This window comes from Lampris incognitus, chromosome 17 (assembly GCF_029633865.1).
Source record: "Lampris incognitus isolate fLamInc1 chromosome 17, fLamInc1.hap2, whole genome shotgun sequence".
In the NCBI taxonomy this organism is placed as follows: domain Eukaryota; kingdom Metazoa; phylum Chordata; class Actinopteri; order Lampriformes; family Lampridae; genus Lampris; species Lampris incognitus.
The window spans coordinates 22,396,764-22,402,763 of NC_079227.1; positions in this window are offsets into that span (position 1 = coordinate 22,396,764).

Sequence of the window (6,000 nt, forward strand, 5' to 3'; positions counted from 1 at the left end):
TGATATTGGACTTGTTTTAGCTGTGCGTTTAATTTTTGAGTAGTCTTGTGTCAATCAAGATGGTGTTGCAGTCTATTACAAAAAAAGTGCTCAGGATTTCCCAAGGCCTTCTATGCAATGATTTGTGGCACAAATGACAGCTGCAAAAGCAAAGCATATTGCAGAATGTATGCTATTGCTTTTTATTCTGTGATTACCAACCCTGTTGTGCTGTTGCACTTGCTGACAGTCTCAAACCGATTTATTTTCTGTCACATGGGACTAGAATGAATAGTTATCGCAGCATGGTACGCTATTCTTTGCTGCTGAGAGGAAGATTACATTTTTCACACTGACATTCAGCCTGGCTACCCCTTGGCAGAGCTGATGTATGTATATGGTGGTGCCATTCTAATGTGTGAGCAGAAGGAAAGGTACCCTCAGGAACGATGCATCCTGCTGATCTTAACTTGCTTGTTTTGTTTGTTTTTTTCTCATCACCTGAAAGAGAAAGGAAGTGATATGGAGTTGCATTCACAGAGGGTTTTAAGATGGAGCCACTGTTTTCAAATCATGAATGTGATCTGGACGACATAGATTTGAAATACTGTATAGTGCAGGTAGCAATGCCGGTAGCCAAGAGGTTGAAGATTAAGCCTGAGAGTGGTGAAATTGCGCGCTCGATAGGAGGGAGGGAGACTTGGTAGATTACAATGGCTTTCCTAAAAGCCAGCAGAAGATGGACTTGGGTGATTTTTTTGTTTTGATTTTCTCACACTGAAACAAAGATGACCCTCCATACCAGGATCACTGTTAGGAAACCCAGGCTGAGTCAGTGTCTTCTGACTTGCAGTTCTGCTTCTCTGACAGCAGAGGGCACTCGACAATCATAGATGCAGAGTTGAAGCAGCGTTATTTTCTGCTGTAGACAACAGGAGATGCTGTGTATTAAGAAATGGATAAGTCAGACTCTCTCCAGCTGCTGGAAAGGGCAACAGTTTGAAGAACGTACTAATTTTTTTTTTCTCACAAATGTCAAGATGAACCCATTGTTCTCTGATAAGATGGACAGCAAGAATTATTTAGATAAGATATATAATTATGCCTATGGCTCAATATTTTGCCACAAGCAGATGTTTTTTTTTCTTTTCTTTTCTGGATAACAGCCATAATCAAACTCGTCCCAAAATCCCCAGCACCATTTTCAACAGATCAAAGTCATTTTTTTTCTTCTGTTTTGTACCCCATTGTATACCTGAATCTTGCTGTACACATTTTAAGCACGGCTTTTCTCCCGGCTTGCTTTGTAATACGCATTTATAAATGGCTATCAAACAAGCAAGGACAACTGTTTATCTATTTACTCAGCAACCAGTGAATTCATCACCGCTGAAAACTGAAATGACACTGCCTTTAGGGACAAAACTACCTGGTACCAAATTAGCACCCCCAAACTATAATGCTTTTCAAAACTTCAGAATGAGATGGAAGATGTTTGCCCTGAAGATGAAAGATGACAATGCTTTGCGTCAACTCACTGTTTTATTGAAAAAGCGCGGTGGGTTAAGGGGAAGTGTTCCTCGCTGGGGGGGTCCTCTAACTGTAATAGACATGTAAATTATGAATGATGGACTCTCTTGCGCTGAAACACGGACATGGTAGGTGATGATACACATCTCTCCCCCCCTGCAGGTCTGCATGTGCGACGAACAGAGGCGGCTCTGCATGAGAGTTAATGAGTAGGATGCTGAGGATAGCTTTGCCATTAATCACAATTTTGGTGGACGGCAAACTAAGAATGAGTGAACTAGCTCACTGCTCCTTTAACGCTGTATTCCAATGAATTCACTCTCCAATGAAGGTATTTAATGTATTGTCACCCATAAATGCATTGTAAAATGGTACTCGGGTGGTCAAGTATTTGATTGTGTCATTCACATGTAATTAGTTTACTGACTTCTTCAGTGCTTGTGAATCAGCACTTCTAGTAGTAATTTGAGATAAAATATGGAGCCTTATATCGAGTGTGTGTGTTACAGAAGTTACTGTGAAGTGTGTCTGTTCTTGGGAATGCTAGAGCAGAGTACTTAACATCCTTGCTATTGCCCCACTTCCCTTATCTCCCTGATCATTGATTGGATTGATTTGTCAAGTATTGATCCTCTTCTGCTTGCTTATCAAAGGCAAACTTCAAGTACATCTGCAGATGAGGGGAGATTATTAGAGCCTGAAGGTTTACTCTGACAGAATCTCAATTGTCAATGCCCCTGGTCTTGGCAGAGTAGTTGGAGAGTGTTGACGAAGTTTGCTGCAAAAAAATTAATTGTCATGTTCAAAGTCGTACCGTCAGTCCAAATCACTCTGCAAGTGTTGTTATGTTCAAATCAGTTCATGCAGTGAATTGCGTTCCAAATGTACCATTTTGCCCACTGTTGTCATTGCCTTTTGAGTCCCTGTAGGTTGTGTGATTTGGATCAGCAACAGCCGTTCTACCATGTGGCGTCTGGAAGCCAGCCCCGGTTCTTTATTTGCTCCTGGTTCCTACGTGTGTTGCTGTTTGAACCATCAGGAGCCATGCTGATGAATCAAGGTAGCTGTTACCCCCTTCTAACCCTACCTCCTTCCCTTGGCACTGCTTTACTCCTGTGAGCTTGGTCTTATCTGACTTAAGCCTAAGCTGTTTGTGCTTACCAGCCAATTGATGTTGACTGCCAGTCTTGGTGATGGCACCATTCCAGATGATTTAGCTCACACTGATTAATGACAGCATTTTTCCCAGGCAGGTTGGATTATACGTATGTAAGGCCCAACTGTATGGCAGAGTCTGTAGGCTACACAGGCGGTTCTCCTTGGCTATCCCCCAAATCATTTTCAGAACATACACACATGCCTGCCTTGACGACCATCAACTCCAATTTCCAATTCGCAGATGCACGCACACACACACACACAAACACACACACTGAAAAAAAACCTTTCAGCTTGCAGTGCCAGCCTGCATATTGCTGCTCATGCCCTCAGTTAGATTGCCCTTGCCTGTACCACTCTGTGCCCGCAGTGTCACACCAGCAGCAGGCCCGTATTAGCCAGCTAACCATTCCTGGCCTCCATAGTTGGTAAAAGGGCAGACTTCCACATGCATTATCCAATACATGTGGAGCCAGCTGACTGCTCCCTTTTCACATGCCTGCTGCAGGTTTCTTTGGGGAGATGAAAAACATGTGGTGGCTCGCGCTGTTTTTCAACAGATCCATCCACAGTTGTACAGACATCCCACCAACTTTGGGGCTCACCAACTTTAGCAGCAACACATGTTATCCCGACCGGCTCCCCATTCACAAGCACTGCCAATTCTGCTGCGACACCAAGGCTCAAACTGTGAACCTCAGCATTGGGATGCTAGCGAGCTGTCCCCGAAATAATTGATTTCTTTGGTGTCTCTGTTACCAATGAATTTGAGCATCTGTCTGCACAGTGCTCGGATCCAAATGCCAATAGCTAACTCTGATGCCCAGAGTGTTATGAAATGTGGTTGTGTAATCTTTTCGGTGACCTTGTCTTGTCAAATCTTGGCCGCCTAATGAAATAAAAGCACTTTTTGAGCAGCACCGCTGTATTTAGAATATATACATCAAGACCGTTTCAGTATGACTCTGACTATGAAAAAAGACACCGTGTTCCTCCCTCTCTTCTATGCATTCCAATGTCCTTGTTACTAGAAACCAAAAATTGAATGCATGATGTCCTTGTTACTTTGGCTGCAAATGAGTGTGGCTGTGACTCCATTAGATTGTGATTCCATTAAGGTTAATAAGTACATTCCATATCTATACATGTCCATATCTCACTCACGGTTCTCATTGCCACTGGATCATTACTTCCTCAAATGCCATGTACCTTGCAGCTGCTTTATGTCAGTAGTAATTAGGTGTTGAACTGTACCAAAGGATATTAAGATGAATTCTAAGGGTATTGGGTGGTATCACAGAGGGAGATAAGTCCATTCTTAACTGCCTCCATTTAGCTAAAATGACCATAGGGTACTTTGGAAAGATAGGGCTGGGAATCTATTCTCGAGTGCCCATGGCACTTCACCAGCGTTACCATTGTATGTGTAAAGAATACTGCTGCAGCAATCTAATGGTTTATAGAAGTATATTGAAATTTCTCTCCCTCCGCTTATTCCCCATGCATCGCCGGATGCTTATTCAATCCATCTGCCACCGCTGTGATAGGTAAGAGATTTATGATCTTCAAAACAAAAGAAATCTATTTACCCGTTCTATACCTCTGCACTCACTGGCTGCCAACAGAGGGGCATAGACACATTTCTTAGTTCTTTCAACTCACAGAGAAAACTACTCTTTTTAAGCAGCTAACTGCTCATATTCCCAGCTCCCCTACCTGTTTTGTCAGTTCTGTCACTTTTTGAAATATCAAATTAGCATATTTGCGGGTTTCATCAGCCTTAATAGCAGGTTTTAAGTAGGAGTTAATGCGGACGTTTGACGTGGCAAAGTGATGTCTCGTAGAGTGGAAAGTAACTTTTTATTTTTTTACCCATTCTCTCTCCAATGCCCCAGTCTTGACCTCCATCCACAGAACTATTTTCTCCATGGCAACTCAGATGAGGATCAGACCTCGACACTTCTGCACACCCACGTGTGTTAATTAATGTAATGGATATGGAAATGTGTTAAAACACGTACTATAATTGCTTTCCTTGATGCGTTGGGAGAGTGTGCTTGAAATGGCATTCTATGGTCTTTCTTTGTTTCCCCGAGTTTAAGCATCAGTTGATTTCTGTATTTTTATACTTTGTTTCTCCAAATTTAATTGTTTGTAATCCATTGCTTCGGTACGGAAATGTGGTTTGATCACACTGGGCTTCCGTATTTTCCCTTTGGGGGAGGGGGAGCGTGTTGTTCGTGGCTCGTTCATTACACGTTGGACTTGAAGCCGGCAGCGTGGTGTCCACTTCATTTCATTTTACAGGTAAAAATAACGGATGTAAAATGCGTAACTGTGTACATGTGTTTTCTGTGTTACAAGGAACACGTTGATGGTAAAATATCTGCGTCAAGGGTAATTTCAGCAAGTGAACGGAGTTAGCCGAAACATGAAAGTGTTAGCCCGGTCGTAGCATGCTTGCTAGCTTGGATCACGCAGACCGAGGACGATAGAGACGTGTTCAGCGCCGTTCAGTAAGAAAGGGGGTTGTGTCTGTATTCATTGTTTATTGTATTTAATAAGTTAAGAACTATGTCAATGTGTTACAGTGTGTCATTTGTTTAACACTAGAACGACCAAGGCCGCATTGTCGACGGTTTTGGATTTTCAGAGTTTAATAACTTTGTGGAAAGAAAAAAAAGATACTGACCTGCCGCTCCCCGCTCCTGAAACTGAATATATTTGCATTAAAATGGGTTTTAGGTCGATTGGCTATATGCACACAGTGTTGCTGACGTAGTTCCGGTGAAATCTCTTCCAATTTGTTCGCTTCCGCTCCCCATACTGTTCATATGATTTTTGTCAAATGGCGACGCCGTCTCAGTAAAATAAATTTAAGTTTCAACGTACCGATAGCACAACAGCTGAACATTGGTGAGTGCCTTTGAGCCGAGCCACTACGTACTTTGTTGTAAGTACAACAAAGTACTTAGTTTTCATCAGGGGTGTAGTGGGGATTTTTTTAGTGGGGGGGGCGCTATTTTAATGACATCATCACAGAGAATGCTGTGCGCTCACACATGCTTCATTCACAAACCACACACGAATCATCCCAGTTCATAGGATCAGTTCAGTTCAAAGGATCCGCAAATGTATTCTACACCACACGCATACAGTCAGGTGTGCGCAATTTTATAATTACAGGCCGCAGTAGCTCCAAGTCGGAGGGGGAGTCAAATCCTTGCCACTACTTATTATTATATTCAACGTCACTGGTTTACTCAGTAATTCCAATTGGGCTACATAGTACAGGCCTAATTAAGTTTGAAGTTGAGATTGTAATCCATAAAA